Here is a 25213-nt window from a genome sequence, read left to right as displayed (position 1 = left end):
ATTTAAACTATGTGAGATAGATTATTGCAAAATAGAAGCTAAACTATCATGCAACATGAATCTAAGCTAAAATGCTATGGTATGAGAGAATGTAGACAAGAAATATAAGTTCTCCACAAAGCTCCAAAGAAATCTATTAGAAAACCTACAGCATAACAATATTAAAAAGATGGATGGATCCTTTGAGGGGGAAAGCTCTCTCCCTTTTAAAGTCATATGAATGGTAGAGATCAGGATGAAGATGGTGGATGATCAACGGTAGAATTCAAAAATATGTGTGATCCATGTGTACACACAATTTAACCAATAGAATATAAGTTGACTTGTCATATAAGACAAAAGTCTCACAAGCCTTTTCTTTTAATTGTAAAATAGAAAAAGGACTTTATGTGTGCACTTTAAGTGGGTTAGAAGAATGGGGTGTTTTATTTAATTAAAAGGGGACATGTTCTTTTAATCAAATAATGAACTTAGGATAGCATAGTCAAACTATAGGTTATAATCAAATAAATTGATTATTAGCAATCTGGTCTAGATAAATGATTAAATTAATTTAGCCAAAATGCTAAGAAGGGGGCTAATAGTCTAGATGACTATTTTTAGGTGATTATATAAGACACACAATCATTTGAATGTTTTGACAAAGAAATACCTCTTCCTAAAATTGGAACCAAAGAGTGGTTAATAAAAATCTTGAGAAAAATCCCAAGTACACCTCACCCTAGATTGACATGACTAAAAAAGAAAAGAAGCAAACATAAATGAAACCCAAACAAAAAGGCTCAGCTCAAAGAAAACTAACACCTAACTAGAAAGACTAAGAAAAACAAAAACAAAAACTTATCTACAAAAAACCTTGAATAATAAGAATGTGGGGTAGTTTTCAGTAGATTTTTCATTATGTGCAATAGTGGTGAACCACCCCATATAGTTCTAAAAAATGTTGACTTGTCTTTGTACTCAAAAAAATAAAGTTTGGACAATCTTGGCTCAAATTTTGGGCACAAGTCACACAAAATTAGAAGTTGTGGTAACTCTTTATGACCATGATTAATCCACAAACAAGTTCTCTTACCTTTAGCATCTTATTCAAATTGAAAATCATCAAATTGAGAGGGATAATAGAAAGCCATCACCTGATCCAACGAGTTCCCCACCATAGGGGTACACTCACACATTGTAATTTCTCTTTCTGGTGGTCTTGTCTCATGGTTCACAATTTCATGTGCACATGGAAACACTTTAGGCTTCGCTTTAGGTTCCACTGGACTAGAAAACTCAATCATCAACATTCCTTTTGGAATACAAGATTCATTACTATCATCGATCAAGATGTTTTCTGCCTCATATCCCAAATAAGCATATTCAAAATCATACTTTCCCTCCATTGCACTCTCAAGCTAACCAAAAATTAGGACGACTTTCTTCTGAATGGAACCCAAATGGATGGATTCTACATGATTCAGTTATTGCATCGTTTGATATGTGTGTGAAATATGCATAAACAAACATTTCCTCAGTCAAGCTTGAGACCAAATTGAGCACTATATCCATCTCTTCTAATGACAAATCTTGTTTTTAAGGAGGTATCTTATGTTTATCCAATGGCGAATCAATATCATAGTAGGAAGAATTGGTATCTTCTTCTTGATGACTTTGTGATCCAAAAATCTCACCAACCTCTGGATCCTCTGCATTTTCATCACCCTTTGCAACTTTGTGGAGTTTTGGAACTTCAAATTTTTTTGCACCCTCAAAATTTATTGGCATATCCACACTTATTGCAACATCAACACTTGGAGCAATTTCTTTATTGAATGGGAACACAAACTCCTCTTGAGCATCTTCATCATTTAGTCCTCCTGTAAATTTATCATATGATTCAAACATCATTGCACTAAATTGCAAAGGTTGTTTCTCCATGATTTGGGGAGGCTAATCCAAAACATCATTGTACCTATATCCATTTTCACTTGGACTCAATCCTATAATACCATTATTCTCATTGTTGATGCTACTGTAAAGGCCAAAATTTCCACTCTAATTTTGTGAATAATTGTTTTGGGTAGAGAGTTTTCTTGGAAGATTGCCTTGGGTTTCTTGAGGAATTCAACTTTATTCTCACAATTTCATTGGATAAAAGAGACATCCTCTCCTTCATGGCCTTAAACTCTCTAGTCATATTGCTTTCTATTTTAGTGGATGCAACTGCCTTTTGGGACTCATAGCTTGAATATGTAATTATTGACATTGGAGTAGCAGTAACCTATTTCGTGAATGTAATAGCCTCTTTCAAGACCCTTTCAATGGCATCAATGTCTCTGGGTGGGAGCCTTCTTAGAAAAATAGAAGTTAATGAATCCATTGTTCCAAAATAGATCTGGATGGTAGCCTCTTGTGGTATAACATAAGGAAACTCCATTCTTTGATACATCCTATAGAAGTGATGATTAAACAATGAAATAGTCTTTTGAGGATCCCTCTTAATTGAGATGAACTAATGATATAGGAGAGTTGGATCAACATAGATCTTGAATTGTTCCAGAAACTTTCTCTCAAAAGAGTTCCAATCCCTTATTGATGTTGGTGGTAGATTAAGGTACCGATTGAATGCCATTTCCCCCAAAGTGTAAGGAAAAAGGTGACATACGACATCTGTATGCTAAATCAGGTTTCAATTAAAAATCTCCTTGAAAATTTTAAGATGATCCTCTACTGTTTGTGATTCCCCATAGATGAACCATGGGAAAAAAATTTCAAGATTTTTGGGCAAGTCATGTAATGGTCCAGTTAGGTTCAAAGGTGAACTTTGGGCATTGAAGAAAGGCATGGTGCACAATGATGGAAATGTGTGAAGTAGAATGTAAATCGAATGATGATGCTAGAAAATGTAATGTGAATGGGTGGAGTTCTTAGTATCCCCTTATCACTGTGATGCTTGTGAAAGTGGCTGAGTTGTAGGAACTTGTGTTTATTCTAGAAAAGCGCACCTTTAAAGAAGCACACTTTCTCAAAACAATGCACCACAGAGTTTTGCATAGCTACAGAGTTGCGGATCTATGGACGTACATATCTATGGACCTATGTACCTATAGACCTATGGATCTATGGACCTGCATACCTATAGAGCTGCACACCTGAATTTCTAAAAGAATTAGAAAATTTTATGAACTTTGTGTAAAGCGTAGATTATTTGCAAGGGTGCAAAATTCTAAAACTTTTTCAAATTTTCTTTGTTTTTGGAGTGTAAAGTGTGTTGGCCCTCCTTCTAGTGCCACTTTTGTTGGGCATTCATTTTGCACGAGGTCAATGATAGGAATCCATTGTGTAATTCCTCTCTTGAAAAGAAAATCTTTTTAAGGATCCACTCCAAGGTTCAGTGTTTGTCTTGCGACGTACCAAAATCCACTCAGTAGAAGATAAATGTGAGTGTTCATGAGGAGGCCTTTGTTGGTTCTAAAAGACTCTTTTATCTCAGAATCTAAGTAAATTTGTTTGCTGTCTCAAAATATCACACCAAAAGAACAATATTTTTGTATTTTCTATTTTTTCTATGAATGCAACTACCAATGCAACTAAAATGCGTTCCTATTGTAACAAGGGGTTAGCAAAGAAAATAACAAAACTGAAAGCAAATAACATGAAAATGAAATAATGTAAAATTGAAATTCCTAAATGGACATAAGCTATAGAACACAATATGCTGCAAGTTAAACCTTCAAAAAAATTGGTAGAAAACCAATGAAAATAGGAGCAGTACTTCCTAGAATCCACTGATGCAATCGTCAATGAGAAACTTTAATAATCATATGATATTTCACCTCTCATCAAATCACAAGACCAAAAGAAGTGTGCTCATGTGAGACAAAAGGTTATGCAAACACAATTTGATGATGTCTTCTCAAGCTTGTTACGTCAGTGAAATTCGTAAATCTATAGCAAACACCAAAACTAAAAGATCACACAACTATAAACAATGCAATAAACCTTTGGCTCAATCATAATCTCATGAATAAAATTCACAAAATCATGACACATTCAGGCAAGAATAACTACACTCCAAATGTGAATACCAAAAGAATAATTTTATTGCATAATAACGGTGACCCTTGTTACATTTTACAATGGGGTATTTATAAGAAATCATCTCCTCAATTTGTGTTGGGAGTGAGAGATATCTTCATGCAATAAAATGCTTTTAAAACATTAAAACAAACTAACAATCTAACTAGTGCTTAGAGGGACTCCATCCATATTTTATTCATTAATTGGATGCATGAGCCGTTTACATGTTAAAAACAATGAAAGCATGAGAGAGAAAGTAGGAGGAAGCCATCAGTCAAAGTGGAAGTGCACAGAGACACCAAAAATAGAAGTTGGCCCTTCATTAGGGACGTGTTAGAGTTAAGTTGCCATCAAAATGCACTCTCGATGCATGGAAAGTGTTATTTTTGGAATAGGTAGTTAACTATCGGTGTACCTCTAAACTATGGAGCTGCATGAAAATGCAGAGCTGTAGACCTATGGAGTTGCATGAAAATGTGGAGCTGTGAACCTGTGGACCTACAAAGATGCAGACCTATGTACCTATGGAGCTGCATACCTCGATAGCTCAAATTGCCAAAAAATTAAAGTTGTTAATTTTGAAAATGGTTTCTAGGTTTTGCTCAAAAATCTTTATAGCCAATCACTTTCATAAACTTGAACTCCTTTTGCTTCTTTGATCTAAAATCCCAAGGCACCTATGTTGAATCTTGTCATTAATAGCTACATAAGATGAGGAACCTATTCTACTTCACGTGTCTGACCTCTATATCTTCAACTTTTTTTTTTCTCTCCAATTGTCCTATCCTTCTTGGTGAGAAAGCAAGTGATCTAGATGATCAAATGTTTGAAACTTTTTCTTTTCTAGGCATTTTTAAATGGCTTTTTCGAAGGTCTTCTACTCAAAATTTCAAGTTGAAACCTTCGTTGGTCCCTAAAATGGGTAGTTGAGGGCTTGCTATTTTAGGGATTGAAATTAGATCTCTAGTTCTTCTTTCTAACGGTGTAAATGGTTCTGAATTTTGAGCTTCGAGTCAAAAGTTATGACCTTGACAAATTAAGAATACCTTTTCATTTGCAAAAAGTAGAAAATATTAGTATGTAGAGTTGAAAAATACTTGATTAAGACACACCCTAATGACATCAGAACAAAAAATAATAAAAACTAGATACGCAGTGCATGAGAGGTGAATGGGAGGTGCGGTGGTGCATGTGGCGCAAATGAATGTGCAGAAGAGTGGAGTGTCCAATGTAGTGTGTGACACATTATGGCATGCATGGTGTGAATCAAGCACACGTGCAGTGCATACGAAGCATGCTCATGACGCTTGTCATGCATGGAACATTTAGCACATGCATAGTGCCATGTGCAAGCATGGCAGTGCCTTGTGGACACATGGTGCTTGGTGTGCATAGCATATTACATGCGTGGGGTACTTGGTGTATGTGATGTGCTTTGGCATATGTACGGTGCACTGTGCATGCTTGACATGCTTTGTGGCATAATTTTTTTTTGATTTTTTTGTGTTTTTTCCATGTTTTTGTGTTTTTTCAAAATTTTAATTTTAATTTTTTTTGTAATTTTTTCAAATTTTGACTCTAAAATTCTAACTCTAAAAAAAATTTCTTCTTTGAACTCTCGAACTGTGAGTCTAGGAGTCAAAAAAAGTAGGGGGGTCCCCATTCCTAGTAAGGAATGGGGCGTGTATTGTCAACACCACAACAAGACCTTTGGCCCTAGGAACTAACCCTGATTCATTACCTAAAGGAGCCCAAGATATTATTCCTAAATTCAATGGTGATGGGAAGAAATCCACTGATTAACATTTGAATGCATTTAACATGGCCTGTAGAGTTATTATTGTTAGCTCTAAAAATGTTGCAGCCAGATTATTTGTCCAGACTTTGATAGAGGTTTCCATTGATTGGTTCCAGCATCTTCCAAATGGGTCTATCATTGACTGGGCTTCCATGAAGACTACTTTTGAATCTAGGTTAAAAGATGCTAATGATGAACATACTCTCCTGTTAGAATTGTCACAACTTAAAAATGAGCTTCAAGAACCCATGGATGACTTCATAGCCAAATTCAATAAGATCTTATATAAGATCCCTACCACAAAGAGACCCAATATTGAGAAAAAAAAAAATTTCTTTGTGAATTCCATGCCTCTTAACATAAGCTTTCACTTGAGAAGGAACAAAAGTGGTAGATGTTGATGCAAGACAAAGGTTAGCCATGGAATTAGAAGATGATTTCCTAGCTATAGGGAAGTAGAGATGGGAGATGCAAAATCCTCAAAATTAAGCATCCACTTCTAGTTCAATTGATTTTGTAGTTCAAAGATTATTGAATGATATTTTAGAGATAAAAAGGAAGATTCCTAAGATGACTTATCGTGATATTCCCAAGAACTTTAATTACCTAGGAGCACAAGGAAGACAACCACATATGCTGCCAAGAAATTAGAGATTAGTAATTGATGAACCTTCCTCTAAGAAGGAAAGCATGTGTATCTTTCATTTGACTAATGAGCATGATGGATTGTATTGTCTAGAAATGATCCATTATAGAGAAACGAGAGTTAATAAAGAAGTTATAGAAGAAATACATGTCAGTGAGGAATCCCCTAGAGGACTTGGTGACTCTGAAAGTTACTACTAGGAATATGAATTTGACTTACAAGGAGATGGTGATGTATATACTACTCTAGAAGATCCTTCTTGTATAGTGCTCACCAGGAGTAATCATAATGATAAGGCTCCTATCTCTTCACCCTCTTCTATACCTAATAATAGATAGCATGATCATGCTTTATAATGTAAGGGAAAATTCAAAATCCAAAGGAATCTAGTTCAATAAGAAAGGACACCTAAGGAAGCTAGTCCCAAGTCTAAATTTAATATAATGGAATTCTATAAGTCCTCTCAAATTCAAATTTCTCCTTTTGATTATCTAAGGTCCAATCCAGATGAACTGAATAGATTAGTTGAATGTATTAAAATTTTGGTTCAATCAAACAACTCAAGAAATAATTTCAAAACAAATACTAATCCTACTATAGAACTCAATAATGGTGATATATCTAATCATGCTAAGACATCTCAAGTGTATGTGATTGCTAAAAAACGCAACCCATTCTATGTATATTTATTTGTCAATGACCATAGATTGAGCAATTATAATGGACAATTTTGGGGCCTCTGATAACATTATGACTACTACAGTGGCTAAAGCCCTAGACTTACCTGTGAGTAAAACCTTTTGTAAATGCTACACCATGGATTCCAAAAAAATTCCTCTTATAGGATAGATAAAAGATTTGCAAGTAGCTTTAGCTAAGCTCCCTGATAAAAGGCTTAAACTGACCATCCTGGTTGTAGATATCCCTATCAACTATGGGATGATTCTAAGTAGAAAATTTTGTAAAGACTTAGGTGGGGTGGTAAGATTAGATTGGTCTCAAGATACTATTCCAATTGGGGATAAGAAAGTTATGCTTAAACCTAAAAGTAAAGCCAAATATATGATCGTAGCTTCTAAAGATCCTACATTCCATATCTTGTACACAAAAATTGATTTTGCTAATATTTTGTTTCATCTAAGGAGTCAATAGGTTTTGGAGAGGTGTTCAAAGAAGGTCAGTGGACTTTGGAGTTTGATAGAAGTTATGCTTTAATTGGCTCAGGTGTTAGAGTGGTTCTAATTTCACCTTCAGGTGAAATTATTCCTAAAGCTTTCAAGCTTGAGTTTGAGAACACAAACAATACCATTGAATATGAAGCTTTACTTATAGGTGTTGATGAAGCTAGAAGGAAAAGGATTAAGCTATTGAGAGCTAAAGTAGATGCTGAAATCATTTTAAAATAAGTATGACATATTTTTTCAATGAAGAATCCTAGGTTGAAGCATTACAAAAATAGGGTCTAGGATGAGATTGAAGGCTTTGAAGCATTTTACATAGCAAATATGCCTAGAGAATACAATACCAGAGCTGATTTATTGGTTAGGTCTACATCCTTGGCAATTTTTCATCCATATTTTCAAAATGACATCTATACAATTGAATCGGATCATCATCCGAGTGTACCTAATAATACAAAATCCTAGCAATTTTTTGATAATGATGCTCACATCAATACATTTCTCTAAGGATCTATACCATTCAATCAAATTACTTTAAGGGTTCAAACTCTAAGAATTTTGAATTTCCTATGAATCTTGAAAGTGATCCTTAAAAAGGTTTCATTCAACCAAAAGACAACCACATCCCTAAAGGCCTCATCACATTGGAGTCACTCTTTGATCAAAGGGATTATTATTTTAGTAAAAATATATGTGAGATAGAGGAAATTTTGGATGAATATGAAAAGGTGAACATCGATTTAGAGGATAATCCTAAGTGAGTTAACTTAGGTAAATGTTATAATTATGTAGAAAGAAATAGATTCTTGAAGCTATTGAAAGAGTTTGGTGGCATGTTCACCTTGTCCTATGAAGATTTGAAAGATTTCTACCAAGGGAAATTCAAGCATTAGATTCCCCTGAAATTGAATGCTATTCCTTTCCATCAAAATATTGGAAATTACAATCCAATGGTAGCTGACATGATCTTTAAAGAGGTGGATAAGATGTTGAAGGCACACATAATTTATCCCATTCATCACTCCACATGGGTAGAAAATATAGTTCCTGTCAGGAAGAAAAGTGTTGAGATTAGTATCTATGTCAATTTTAGGAATTTGAATCAAGCAATCTTGAAGGATAATTTTTCTCTCCCACACATGGATCACATCCTATAAATGGTAGATAGCTTAGAAATGATGTCCATGCTCAATGTTTTTTCCTTATGTAATCAAATCACTGGCCCTAGAAGACCAACAAAAAACTACTTTTACCATGCCATGGGGAACCTTCCACATATATTAGGATGCCTTTTGGGCTCATCAATGTAGGAGCCACCTTTTAGAGGGCAATGAATTCATCTTTTGGACAACTGTTGAATAAAATAATTGTCATTTACCTAGATGACATGATAGTTTACTCTAGAAGAAGGAAGAAACATCTTCTTGAGCTAAAGTTAGTTCTTTAGAGGTGCCAAAGACATGATATCTCCTTGAACCCCAAGAAGTCTATTTTTGTGTTATTGAGGGAAAGCTCCTAGGGCATTTATCTAGATATACCCTAAGCAAGTTGAACCTATTTAATAGTTGTGCCTCCCATCTAATCAAAATGGTATTCATTATTTCTTTGGCCAAATTAAATTCATGAGGAAATTAATACCTAATTTTGCTAAAACAACTAGGCTCATTGCAAATTTTCTTAGTGAGAAGATAGTTTTCAAGTAGAGTGAAGAGGCCATAAAAGAATTTGAAGAAGTTAAAATTTCCATAGCTAAAGCACTAGTTCTTGCCCACCCAAATTATAAAAGAGATTTTTCTATTCACTATTATGCTAGCAAACACACAATGCCTTCAACCTTATTGCAAGAAGACATGATAGGCTCAAAATTCCTTATATCCTTTATGAGTGTGCCTTTGAAATATTATGAATTAAGATATTCAATGCTAGAAAAGTAGGTCTTCTTAGTTGTGAAAGTAGTAAAATACTTTAGGTATTATATCTTGCATTTGCATTCAACAATATTTGTTTCAAGTTGAATAGTAAAGAGTATACTCACCCAACAGAAGGTGTCAATTAATAATAAATCTACTTAGGTGTCAAAAGTTTAGGAGTTTGATCTAGAAATAAAACCTACCAAACTAATAAGAGGCCAGGGTTTGTGTAAGATAATGGTCGATGATAAAGAGGACACTGCTAAATTTAACTAATGTGCATTATTGGTGGGCCCTAAAGATGATTAGTTCTCTAACATTGCTTATTTCCTTACCTATGGTGGAAGCATTGAAGACCTCATAAAAAAGGAAAGAAGGAATCTAAAATTGAAAGTTGCCAAATATGTCATTGTTGACAACGTGCTTTATAAGAAAGGTCTTGATGGTGCATTCCTAAGATGTATAGAAAAATATCAACAAGAGAAATCACTTCATTCTATTCAAAATGAAGCTTATGGTGGGTATTTCTCATCCATGGTGAAATTTTCAAGATACTAAGAAATGGATTTTATTGGCCTAGAATGTTTGTTGACACATACAAGTGGGTTGGGAAATGTGAGAAGCATAAATTTTTTGTTGAAAAACCTAGAGTACATGCACTTCATTTGAAGCTAGTAGTTATTAAGGAGCCTTTTAAACAATGGGGTTTAGATTTTATAGGAACTCCCAATCTGGCCTCAAGTGTAGGTCACACCCATATTTTGACAACCATTGACTACTTCACCAAGTGGGTTCAGGCAATACCTGTTAGAAAAACCACCTCTAAAGTGGTGATGAAGTTTTTAATGGAAAACATTTTGGTTAGGTTTAGAGTACCTGAGAAAATAGTAACTGATGATACCCAAAAATTCTCCTTGAGAGAACTTTAGCTATTCTTCTATGATAATGGAGTCTGTCTCTCTCATTATTCTCATTACTTTCTACAAGGGGATGGTCAGGAAGAGTCTTCCAACAAGGACCTGATTTAAATTATGAGAAATGTTTGAATGATAATGTGGGAGATTGGCATAAAAACCTTTTTTTAGTGATATGGGCTGATTAAACTACTCCTAAGAGAGCCATCAAGATGTCACCTTTTGAACTAGTATACGGCGTTGAGGTAAAACTATCTCTACCATTGGAATTGGCTATGGTCAAATTGCAAAAAGTAATTGAAGATGAAGTGTTTAAGAATTCATTAGAGAAAATAATTTCTTATCTCAAAAAGATTGAGGAATAAAGAGAGAAGGCGGTTGATCATATAACTATTCATTAGGTGTGGGTTAAGAAGATATTTGACTGGAAGTCTAGGCCTACGAATTTCATGGAGAATGATAAGGTTTTTCTATGGGATAAAAGAAGAGAACCAAGAGGTGCACATGGAAAATTTGAATCACTTTGGAAGGGTCCCTTTTAAATCAATAAAGTTCTTAGACCAAATCCTTTTAGGCTCAAGCAATTAGATAGCACTAATTTACCCCTATCTTATAACAAACAAGAGTTGAAGCTTTTCTAGCTTTAGTGTTTCCTGTTATGATTTGCATTTTTGTTGTGTCTTAGTTTAGGTTCCTTTCTATTTTGGTTGCACCTTAGTTTAGGTCACTTTTCCTTTTCTTTTGTTCTAGTGTGAAACTAGAGATATTTGAATTAATTTTCAGTCCCTTACAATCTGAATCCCCAGTAAGAGACAACTCTTACCCATGAATGGTCCACATTATTTATTGTACATGATTAGTGTAATATTTAAGCCACTATGAAAGGATGGTCTCTTGTCAAAGTCCATTGTGAACATTAGCTTTTTCAACATTCTTTATTTTTAAGTCTCTTGGTTGAACATATCCATGAGCTTGAACCTTGAACACTTTGTTGAATGTTCAATGTTTATAAGTTTATAAGTTTTCTTGGCTGAGTTGGGAAAGTAAATCATCCACAAGATACTATCACTCATCATTGAAGTTGGAGTTGAACTTTGAACACTTTGTTCAAGGTTCAAGGTTCACAGATTCACCTTCATTTCTAGTCTATTGTCATGAGAATAGTCTCCAATATATTGCGACTATCAAACTTGAACATTGAATTATTTTTTTGTTAAATTGTTCATATTCACATGGTCATAAATAATTATGCCTTTGATGGCACGTGTCCACACTGATAGCTTAGTGTAAACACAATGTTTACCAAATCTACATAAAAGATTTGTATTAATTGGGAGTTAAAGGAAATGATGGTAAGGCATGTCACAATACATGTGGAACTCAGGTGATCTTTTAATGATATAAATACTTGTCCTATCACCAGTCTTGTCAGCCATCTACATGCTTTAAGTCTAGGTTTTATGTTTTAAATGGAAGTTGCCTTATTTTTATTCCCCTACCATTTCTACTTTTGGCAAAAAAAATTTGTCTCATTTGGATGTATGTGGTAGTAGCTTAAGCTTTTTGTTTCTACAAGTTTGCATGCACTCAGCATGGTGAGTCTCTAGCCTTTAATCTTTTAGGTGCCATTTCTTTTTGCATTGTTTTAAGGTTGTGCATTCTTTCCATTTTTGTTTTGTTCTAGATTAAATTCTTGTCATGGCCACCCTATTCTACCCAAATATACTTGATAAGGTTAGGGAATCTATTATAAGTAGTATCCTGCCTAAAATGGAAGATACATTCCTTGATAAAGAAGACATGGAAAAATTAATGGCTAGATTTGCAAAATTTAAACCTAGTTCAATATCTCAAAAATTCTAAGATAGTGGTCTTCTACAAGCATATTCTTTCCTAGAAGTTTTGCCCTATCCTAAATTAGTCTTAGCATGCAAAGATAGATATGATACAACCAAAAAGTGTATTCATTCCTTTAATGGAGAAGTCCTAGTGTACATTAGCTAATTTGCTATCATGGGTGCTCTAAGAACTCCCCCATGTGAAATTTACGAAGACTAGATTATTAGTTCTTCTTGTTCACAATTTTCCATAGATGTCATTGAATTTAACAACATTTCAAAAAGATGGCTTTTCAAATCCAAGAGAGAAGGTTCCCAGTTTGCATGTCCATTAACTAGAGAAAAAATGATCTCTGAGGTTAAGGATGTCATTGCACTATTGAATAGGTTGAAAGGAAATCTGTAAGCTTTTCATTAGGAGAATTGGATGTACCTTTTCATGCAGACTATTTTAGGGGAAGATAAGTTCATTGATTAGGAAAATACAATAACTACTAGGTTGCAAGAAGAACTCTTTTAGGCTTTTGGAATGTTTGGTTTCTATATGACCTCCTATTTGTTTTATATCCTAGCCTATGATAGAGAATAGAAATGCTTACCACACTCAAACTAAAATCCAAGCATGTCCATTTATGAGTATTATCCTCTCTTGTAGAAGAGTAAAAACCTTGAAGGTTTCAAAATAGTCCAAGACACTTTCCTGGCCAAATTGGTGTTTGAATTATAAGGGAAAAAGAATGTGAGGTTAACATAGGAAGCTACCTAGTTGATTGATATTTATGGTAGTTTCTTTACTTAATTTCCCAAGTTCACATATCTTAGGATCAAGGAATATGAGGGAAAGACTCTATGGTTACCTTGACACTGCCTATACCATTTTGTGTTGATAGAGATATGCAAACAATTGGCAGAGGTTGAAAAGAAGTATAGAACTTAGAAAGGTTCTAGTTACACCTTCCCTATTGAACTTGGACATCAAAAATGTAGGACAATCCAAGATGCCCTTATGATTAAAGCTAATATTAAATCCATGAATGTGTTAACCTATTCTACTAGACCTAACTTTGACAGTAAGGACTTTTCCCTAAAATACTCTAAGCTAGATTCCTTTGCTCTCCATGTACCCCATTTAGAATATTTTTGTGCTAATTTTTAGGATGATTATGGAGTTAGGAGGAGGCTATGGTCTAGGTTATCACTAGCACAAATCAAGTATTTCAATCTCTTGCTAGATACTTCTAGGGTAATCGAGGAAACATATGAAGAAGCTATTGATCCAAATTACATTGGGCAAGTGGAAGCTTACCCATTGCCAGAGATTGACTAGACAATGCTAGAGGAAGATGACCTACATACAAGAACTCTACCTATCCCACGTAGAATATAGTAATGGCTCATATGCAAGAAGCAGTTAGAATTAGTGGCTCATAGTGGTCAAAGAATTCATGCTAGTTTGAGTTCACCTTTAGCTATTCTTAGTTTCAATAAAGTTATTCTTTCTCCCTCTACAGGAAAGCTAAAGCCAAGTGTTGAACCTAAAATCTTTTTTCAAGGTTTAGTTCATATCCCTCCTTCCATTAAGTGGACCCATTCTCATAGCAGGAAGAAGTAGGAGTAGACAAAGAGTTTGGAAGAGACTCACGATAAACTAGCAAGGATAAAGCTTGACTTAAGAGAAGAGATAAAAGGAACATGGCAATCCTTGATTGGTAAGATGGAATAGGGGTGTCAACAAGTAATAGAACGTTCTAACACTTTGAGTGATGGAACTCAATTCATCACTGTGCTACAAACTCACCCTACCAAAGAAAATTCTCATGTCCCTAATTGGTTTGAGTTATTAGTGACTAAGAAGAGAAGGATAGTGATGATGACTCTACTAGTGGGGGATATGGTAAAAAAATGCCTTGGGAAGACTCCTAAGACTAAAGGGAAAACATTAAAACTATGTTGAATATCGATGAGAATATAGGGTAGTGGGTTGTAGAAGTAATGAAGTCAATAACTAAGAAAGGTATATATGAAATATAACCGTAAGATTATACAAGAAAACCATTCTCAACCCTACTTCTAGGGAAACTAATATGAAGATATGGAACATAGGAAACACTAGGATTTCCCAACATATATGGAAGGATTAGAGGGATAAATAGGAGCTAAAGCAATCACTATAGATAATGATAGAGTATATCCATGAAATACAAAGCCCAAATGCAGAAGCTTCACCTACTACCTTTTTTGTCATCAACATTGAGTCTCCACTAAATAAGATATTTATTGGATAGGTTAAAAGGGACCGCTCCATTTACCAAGCCTATGGTGAGTGGTTGAATATTGTTCATGTTTAAGAAACCACTTATTTCTCTCATTTTACCAATACTAATGCAAGTACTGATAAATTGATAATAGCCTTAGAATAAAAAATGAACACCTAAGAATCTAAAAAGATCAAATGGGATGAGTATATCATCAAAATTTCTAAGGTTTAGGAATATGGCATAGAAAAATTTGTGAAAGAAAATCTAGAAGCCAAGTTCAATGTTAATTTTTTGTTCATCACCCAAGCTAACTTGGAATGGAGAGATACAGTGATGAAACAAGGGTTAGAAGAATGTTCTAAATTGCTAAAGGAGTTAGGATGTCTAAAGGAAATCCTATTTATTTATATAAAATGCATTGATGTCAAGATTATGGGAAATAAAGATTGAAGTGAAAAGTCCCTAAAGAAGGTGGAAACAACATTTTTCTCCAAGATTTAGCTTTTGAAAGAAACATGCAAAGTCTCAATCCAAGATTTAAGCATCATTGCTAAGGAAGACTCCATAATGATTATCTATATCAATCACTTGGATTTACAAGAAAAAAAGATGGATCATAGGTATCAGATTATGAATATGTGAAATTTTTTCCTAGAGAAGCTAGGTGTCTTGCAATAGTAGGAGTTGGTTGGTGTCTTCACAGCACACAAAGTTTGGAAAGAAAATGGTGACAGTTTCTCTGATGCCCAAGGTATAGTTGGAGCTTAGAAGAGGATTGAAGAAGTCACCTACATCATTTGCCTATTTTTAGCTAACTTTTTTTTAAGATTGTTGGTTTAAAAATGTTTGGAATTCTTTAAGGAAATACTTTTTGAAAGAATTCAAAAAGATCTACGTGGCTATAAATGTAATTTTTAAATCAATCTAAGGTTCATCTCTTTGGATGGAGTACGTTATTTGTTTTTCTATTAAGTTATTTGTTTTTCTTTTGTGGATGAATAGTAAAGCTCATGATAATAGAATCAATTGTATGGTTATTTGTGGTGCATCTATTTGATAATCATGTGGTTGTCTTGCTAGTTGATGGAATTCATGTGAAATTCATTCTTACATAGATGTTATTTCATTAACTTTGCTTAGATTTATTTTCCTTTTGTCCGGTTTGGTGAGCTTGATCACAAGTATGGAGTTTTAAACTATGTGTTGTATGGCATGCATTTAAATTTTAATTGTTCATTTGTGACATTCTTTTATGGTTATGAGAGGATATTTTAATTTCCCTTAAGTTCTTTCAGGTTAAAAGAACAACTGATATAACTCATTTACAATAAGAATTGCATTGATAAATTATTGTAGAAGGGAGTTGCAACTTTAAAACATAGAGAGTCTGTGCAAGTCTTTCAAACTTATTTGTGGTGAAAGTTGTTTTTCTTATTGATATATATATTCAAATAACTAGGAAGAAAACCTATTCACTAACAATATCTATCAAAGTATCTTTAATAGATTTTGGAACTTTCTCTCTTTGTTCTAACTCTACAAACACTATCTTTTCTGGCTTGGATCACACTGGAGTTACATTGAGAAATGTATTGTCAGGGATTTCATCCATAATAATTACTATTTTTATATATGTTTCCTTGTTTTGAGCCATCTTCTCCACTATCTCAACCAATTGTTAAACATCATTATACATATCCTCTATATTTTCTAGTTCAACTTTCTTATATTCCTTTTTCTCTTTCACAGTTAGTGGCATCAATCTACATGATTTCTTCCACACCAACTTTCTCTCTTGTACGAATTCCTCAATTCAATTTCTCAAAATTTTATATACTCTAGTTTTTGGTAAAAATTTCTTTACAAAATCTCTTAGGGATATAGACATATGAGTCTTGCCCAAATCTAGCATTGTTTGGGCTAAAATTATTTCCCTTATTTTCGTGTCTATGCTTAATGCCATTTCCATTATGCAATTCCTTAGGTAATTATTTACCTTTTTCTATAGGTGTATACTTAAAGTTAACCATCATATCCAAGATGACTTGCTCTACTTTTTCTTTATCTCCTTTATCTAAAGAATCATATTTAACACATTTAAATCCATTAAGGCCTACTAAACTCCTAATATTTTTATATACCTTTTCTATGTTCTAAGGAGCTTTCCTTAGCATAATCTAAAATGTAATCAAATCATCATATTTTTTCCTTTCACATTCATCATCCTCCTCTCATCATGTTTCACAATGAGTTTCCTCCTCAGCCTCTTCTTTTGACCTTGCTCATCTTGTTAGCCTTCGATTTCCTCTTTTTGGGAGACTTTCCCTTATCTAGATTGGAAATCTTCATTGCAATTTTCTTTGGCTTGGTAGATGTAGGGGTAGCTTCCCTTGATCCACATTCTTAAGCTCTACATCCATACTTTTGACAATTATAACAATATCTTCAAATTTAGGTGCAACTAGTGTATTGCTGACTTAGGATCTACAGTCATGTGATTGATACTCTCATTTCTTACAACTAAAAAAATGTACATTAAATTTAGGCTTAGGGTTTTCCTTATCATTCTTTCTTCTACAATTTTTTTTTATATGACACAATTTTACACAATTATAACATGTAGGTTTGTTGTTCTTTGGCTTTGTATTCCTATGTTCTCCACTTTTTGATTATTCTCCTTCTTTGGTAGATGATAGGTTTTCGACATAGCCTAGTCCAAATGTGTCATGGGGTCTTCTTTATGATTGCATCAGTTCTTCATAGTGTCTCACAACTTCTATAGGTTTATTCAACCTTTCAATGAATTCCTTTTTAGATCTCAACTCATTCCTTAGACAATCATTCTCATATTTTAGATTTTCAATCTCCACATCTTGCTTTCAAGTTCTCAATTTGCACTTAGTATTTGATTGAGCATATCAAATTACTTTTGTGTGAGTTTATGCACATCACATATTCTTTCATCAAGTCTTATGGCCATTTTCCTCTTGTCTTCATCAATAATTGTCTTATCTTCCTCAATTTTTTTCTTCTATTTAGACACTTTACATAGTCTTACTGATTGGATTTTATGCTCTCTCTATAGTCCTCTTTTCTCATAATTTAGCATATTTTCCCTTTCAAATGGATCTACTATTATTGTATCACTTTCACTGGAATATCCATCATCAAGTAGTCCTTTAATGTCTTCTTCTTGATATTGAGTGTCATTATACTATATTTCCAACTCCTTCCTTCTCTTTAAGGATTTCTTCAATTCCTCTCTTGCTACTTCAAGCTTCTATAACGCAAGATGTATGTCAAGCTTCTAATTTTTAATGATCTTTCCCAACTTATAAGCCAACATCTCCAAGATCTTGACTCTCAAGTGATTAGACTTTTGCTAAGAGATCAAAACTTTGATACCAATTTTTGGAAGTCTATTGGGAAAGAAATATATTGAGAGGGGGGTGAATCATCATCTATAATTTCTTTTTCATTTGAAACAATTATCATAATGATATCTGTCATCAACCCTTATCTTAAAAATATCACAAACATAATAAATATATATTAAAATGATGTTACTGATCTAATAGCTAATCACATCCATGAATATGAAAGTAAATGATCAACAAATGACATAAAGATTTGGTAACCTAGATACCCTCTAAGGTGAAGGTAAAACTGGAGTGGGGTTGACACCCACAAGTCTTCACTAGTTTAGTAAATTTTTTCCTATTAGGGATACAAGTTTGAACAATTTTGATGATCTACTCTATGAGGGGTCTTCCCTATTAAGATCTACATGACTTATTTAGTCTACCTTGATTAAAGGCTTTAAAACTTACAAAAAATTAAGCACTCTGTTAGGAGATTTATATAGGTCTATTAGGACTAATTTATTAAGAGATTTACCTTGATTCACTTTCCTAGAATGTATTAGTACATGATCCTTTGGTTAACACTCTATTGATTTATAATAGATCTTCTCTTTCTAATATCTAATCCTCTCTCTGATATGATAAAAATCTATTTTTTACTTCACTACTTTACTTAGTTCCTCTATCTGATTATCTTTTATAACTTTTCTTCAAGCATCCAAAAACACACACACACACACACACACACACACACACACACATACAACATCATTCTAAAAATAGGGTTTGGATCCTTGTTTTATAATCAACTGGAGAAGGTTCTAGATCAAGATTACTGATCTAAATTTCTCCCTTTTTCCAATTAAGCCTTTCATTTTTCTAATTGGCTAAAAACCTTGCATAAGGACTTATGAAACATTACAAAATGTGTAATCATCTCCTTAAATTACTCATAGATCATTAAAACATGCATTAAGTCAACTAAAAATGGTTTACCTCAGTGTTTGTACAATTCCAATCAAACATGTCAACATTGGCTTTCTTGACACATGAAAACTTTGATGCTCGGTCATGAATAATCCTCATGACATCCCTTAGCTTCTTAATGCTCAACACTCATTGTATAACTTGACATGAATTGACTCTATATAGCTTGACACATACTACCTTATTTCTTACTCAACACACATAGGCTTCTAGTTTACTTTGCATATATAAGAGTACTTGACGACCATAGATTTTCTCGACAATAACAATTGCTTGACCTTAACTAAAATATGCACAAGTATAGATACATTACTCAACCTTAGTAGGATGGCTCGATCATAATAATGACTAACCAAATTTTCCATAGGAATAATTAAGTGTTTGAAACTTATAGACAAAAAATTGTAGGGATCAACATAAGGTGTGGTATTGGGTCATTTCATATCTATATTAGGTATTGAAATGGATCCTTCTAACATATAATTTATCACTACCTATAGGAATAAAAAATAGGTTAAAACCTAGCATAATATGAGCAAACACAAACTCAATCAACATATGCTAAACAATTCTAATCTACCATGAAAACCAATCAAAGAAATGAATTAAAACAACTAAAACCCCCTTTAATTGTAGTTCTTGTGCCCTTCTTTCTTATCCATTTTTGATGTAGCTCCAATTTCCTAAGGTGCACACATAGTTGAAATAAAATGATAAAGTGATATGATGAATGCAATTGAGAATACTAAAATTGTGGTTTAGGCATAATGAGTTCTTCAAAGGTTCTAAGGAGAAAATGAGTGCATGATGGCTCAATTTATAGCCAAAATGTAAGAGGTTAGACATGAATTAGGAGATGAAAATTTGTCAATTAGAATGTACAACTTGGAAAAATATTCCTTGGAATATCTATGAAAAATATGACACAATATGCAACATATATGATTTTATGATACATACAAGTCAAAATAGCTAAAAGTGGAAGAGAAACTATGATGAGCTTATGACACATCAAAGCCACTTGTAGACAATAATCTATGATCAATGTGGCCTATTATAGTCATGTGTAAGAAATGATATATTTCAAATATGACACTATTAACCAAATGTAGAAAGATAAGCTATGATGTATTATGGCCATGTGTCAAGACTAGGTGGAATATTTGAACTAAAAATTCATAATTCCACACAAATGGAAATTAGCAAAATGGAAATTAGAAATGGAGAAATAGGACTTAGGAAATTGAGAATTCCCATAGTTTGTAAAGATGAACCAATTAATTAATAAATGTTAGTTTATTCAAAATGTTGGTTAATAAGAATGATTAGTAAAGTGGGACAAAAAATAATTGAAATAACATAGGAATAAAGTATGGGTTAATTAATCCTATAGGACAAATTAGTAAATGATTGGCCAATTTAATAAAATAAATAAGGGATTAACCTTTTGATGAAATGTGATGATTATGTGGATCGACTAGAATGATCATGGGTAGATCAAAGCCATGATCAAATTGTTTTAGTGATTAAGATTGATAACATGCCAAGTACATATGACATGGATTAAGGGCATGCAAAATTTAAGACATTGTAAATGCTATAGGATCAACGTTGATAAATAATATTGATTATAATAACATCAACATACATAATCAATATTATCAAATTTATTGAATAGGGTTATGATTTGACATTGGGGGACTCAACAATGTCAATGATCAAATGATGAAAATGATATTTTGACCTAGTGTTGAGGGACATGACAGTGCCAAGATTAGGTTTGATAGATTTCCAAGGCACTGAGGGACATGCCAATGCCTAGGGGTAGATAAATGATGATTAATTAGGGAAATTTGACATGTTCCATATTGGTTTAGGGTTTATTTGGGATAGTTTTGGGTTGATTAGAGAGAATTTTGGGTTGATTGGAATTAATTCTAATGATATTGCAATGGTTTAAGGTTTATCGGATGAGATTTTGATGATGTTAAAATGGTTTAGATTTGGTTCTGAAAAGTTTAGATAACATAGGAACTAATTATGAAATGATTTGAAATTGATTTAAAAGGGGGTGCAAATGATGAAGGATAATTTTAAAATATGCTCAAATGATAATCTTGACCAAAAGGTCAAAATTAGTGAAATGAGAAAATGGATGTATTAGTACAAAAATTTGATTAAATAAAATATGTGAACCATTTTTGTACATCTACATTTTACCCCTCTTTGATATAATGTGATTTAGAGCATTGTGTTAAAGAATATTTGATAAAAAAATCTATAAAAGCTTTCCCTAGTAGGTGTGGTATATATGGGTGTCCCCTCGAGAGATTGGCAAAAAAATCCATATGATAGGTCAATTTGTCAACAACAATGATTTTAATCCATAACAATATGTGGTTCACTTGAATATAGGGCATGCGTAGCAACCAACTAAATGCCATGCTCACAACAATGGTCATCTTGTCATCCTCTAGATGAAAGATGGCTCACAAGCCCACCACCTTGGGGGCTTTGATCAATAATGCTAGGAAGAAAATCTTAATAATCAAGACAAGTGAAAATCAAAATGTTAGTATCAGCCATAATAGATTAAGTGGCATCATTAATAACTAAGTATGATAGAAAAAATGATCACACATTCAAAATATTCTTCTAAACATTCACAAATGCTCAAAATATAACTATGCAATAATTTTTCTAATAGGCATGCCATACATTTATCTGATGAAGTATCATTTGATACCCTTTTACAATTTGACATGCAACACTTTTTGGTGATGCAATAGTTCGCACATAGCTGTGTGAGATTTGGGTATCCTTGTTGCAAAATACCTTGCCAAGATGTGCAATAATATTTTTTTGGTAGAAGTATCACATGATACTTCTCATCATAGGCAACAATATTTCAAAAAGCATGAAATTTTCAAAGACTCACGAGGGCCTTATAGTCAGTTAGATGATCATGCAATTGGGTGTACTCAAAATGGAGTTTGTGGGTCAAAATACCTATTCTAGCCATTTTCTCTCCAAAATCACTCAAAAGTTCTCCAAAATCACAAAATACAAATGAATTGAAAATGAACTTTGGACTCCTTATACAGTCCTCCAACCTAATTTTGACCCATTTTTCAAACTCCTCAAAATTTTGCAAAAATCACACCCCTAGCTAATTTTGATGTCCTAGATCCTTTTTTACGATCAAAATTGAAATCAAAATATGAGTTCATCTTGATAGTCAAAATTATAGTTTAAAACTTTTCCTTTTTCTATGCAGTTAGCTAACCTTTTGAGGTCTAATCTTCATGTATACAAGAAAACCTAACCTGTTGGGAGCATTCATAAATAAGAAAATGTTAGTTGTACTGTCTATCGAATATTTAAAGTAAATAAAAATAAAACTAATCCTATACTTTGAGTTTTACAACTTAATGTAACTAAAAAGAAAGAGTCCTCATGCAACCTTAGAGAAGCTCAACAAGGGTGTCCACAAGAGGCTTTTTTGGTATGTTTAATAGTGAGGGATGTGGATGTGCTCTCCCAAACACAACTATTGAATGAATCCCAAGATGATTTGAAATAGAATACAAGATGTATGAATCTAATTAGATGTGAAGAGAATGCTTCAAATAGTGGTTATGGATACAACCATGCTCAAAGAATTCGAGGATGGTGAATATGGATACAAGAAAAAAAAACTAAGTTATCAATGCAAGAAATGAAATCTAATAACTACCAAAGAGTTTAGAATTACACTGGCATGCTAACAATGAAAATGAGGAAGATGAAGAATGCTTGAGATAAGGGTTCTACTTATAAGCTTGAGAAAGACCTTGAGGAGGTGGCATCTATGTGGAATCCACATAGGTTCCATAAGGGAGACACATGGGTTAAGGGGAAAATCCATACAAAGGTCAACATAAACCTTTTTTGTGATTGAGATGGCTCATTTTGTGCTCACACATGTGTGAGCAACCTTGGAGAAAGGAAAGGGGAAAAAGTATGTAAGAGTGTAAGAGGATTTTGGAGGAATTAATTAAAATGGGTATTTCTTGGGCTTTGAGTTGCTCACACATGTGTGAGAAACCACTTAGGGACTAAAAGGTGTTTAAGAGGGTATTTAGGATAATTAAGTGGGATTAACTAGTGGGTAGACTTAGAAGGACGATAGTGATGGGTGGTAGACTAGGTTTTACGTGGGATTAGGATTAAATTAAATAGGATTTAATTTAATCATAATATTATAGAATTTAATAAAGTGGAGGGAAATCAAATAAATTAGAATTTACTTAACAGGGGATTTATGGAACACTATGCATTAAATAAATTTAACACATTAGATGGAAGTATTCAAATTAAATTTAAATACATTGGGGAGGTGAAACTTTTTAATTAAATAAGTAGAAGAATATGAAAAATAAAGTTAATTAATAAATAATAAATTAAAATGTCAAGGGAAATATTAAATTAATTAATATAGTTCTTTAGGATAATTTTAAGTGTCCATATTGTTCTCCTCTTTCATGTAGTGTTGGGATTATATTGCATCAATAAAAATAAAATATAGGTTTCCCTAGTGAGGAGAGGAGTGAAAAGAGTCATTTCATAGTGAAAACAAGGGAGGGGGGTGCCCCTCAAGGAAATGGGGTGAAAAAGGAATATATTTTGCCCCATTTTATCAAAAAAGACATAGGAAGGAAAAAGGCTTAAAAGAAGGCCTTGCATGACTTGTTGGTAAGATAAAAATGAAGTAGGGTGAATTGGATAATAATTAACCTAAATGCATCCTAACTACATGAGTTCATGGCATTTAGTTGTGTTTATATGGGAGAGCACACCCTAGTTTGACTTTGCAAGAGGAGTTATGCATCAAATGCTATAGTAGCATAGATGACAAGGTTCCTTTGCATGGACTAGACTTAAACACAATAGAGACTTTAGGAACATAGATGTAGGTTTCATAGTCATAAGGGAACAAATGACATATACACATTGGAGAGTTATGAGAAAACCAAAAGTCTTCTTAGGGATCTTGGTGGAAAGTGTGCTAACCCATTGCCCCTAGTGAGCAATGCATAACCATAACTTGAAAATTGATAGAGATGTGCTAAAGAATCATGAAAATAGATCATATCACAAAATGACATGTGTAATCAGGTTAAGCTATTCAAATGATACCAAGATATTGAAGATTGAGGCACATTTGAGAAGGCTATTACTGACACACAAAGATAAAATAATAAAAAAGGCCTCATGACCAAGTAGTCATTTAGTCCACAGTTCTTGCCATGAACCTAATTTTGATAGTGAATTTTTTTGCTAAGCCTATGTAGGAAGGATGTAATGAAATATTATATAAATACTTGATAATAACTAAGAGTAACAGGCCACTTCAAGGGGCAACCTCCAAATATCTCCAATGAGAACACACTTCACAATATGATGTTGAAATAAGACTTGCAACCTCCTATATACACCTAATTATGCTTGGGTTGAACAAACACAACCCTACATAACACCTAGGCTGAGCTACCTACATAAATAATAATATAATAATGATAACATGACTTAATTAAGGATTAAGATAGCCACAAGTTGACTATTCATAACCCTATATACACTAATACTAAGGGTGCAGGATGCCCCCCCTCTTGAAAGAAGCATTGTCCTCAATGCTAACCAAGTGTGGATTCTTTTGAATGAACTCCTCATCCTCCCATATGGCCTCTTCAACTAGTAAGTTCTTTCATTGGATGAGATATTGATTCAGGGTTCTATTCCTTAGCTTCTTTGTGCATGTTTGAAGAATGCACTCTAGTTCCAAAATTATTCTTCCTTCTTGATCAAGTTCTGGTAGTACTATTTGAGTAGAAATATTCTAGCCAATTACCTTCTTCAAATAAGAAACATGAAAAACTGGATGTATCTTTGTTGTTGGTGGAAAATCAAGCTTGTAGGAAATACTACCAATATTTTTCATGATTTGGTATGGTCAATAATATCGTGGAGACAACTTATTATTCTTTTTTTTTTGCTTCATTGAGATTTATTTATAAGGCTGCAATCTCAAGAAGACCTAGTCCCCAACTTCAAAATTTCTTTCACTACGATGTTGGTCCACTTGTTGTTTCATTCAATTTTGTGTCGTAGCTAAATTCTCCTTGAGCCCTAAAAGTACCTATTGTTGATGAAGCTAGTGGTCCTCTACTACCTAAACTCTTGGTGACACCTTTAATGATAATGTTATGGAAGGA

Source organism: Cupressus sempervirens, chromosome 5, assembly GCF_028749045.1.
Source record: "Cupressus sempervirens isolate cs-2001-9-10 chromosome 5, ASM2874904v1, whole genome shotgun sequence".
Classification (NCBI taxonomy): Eukaryota; Viridiplantae; Streptophyta; class Pinopsida; order Cupressales; family Cupressaceae; genus Cupressus; species Cupressus sempervirens.
Note: the sequence above shows the minus strand (reverse complement) of the source record.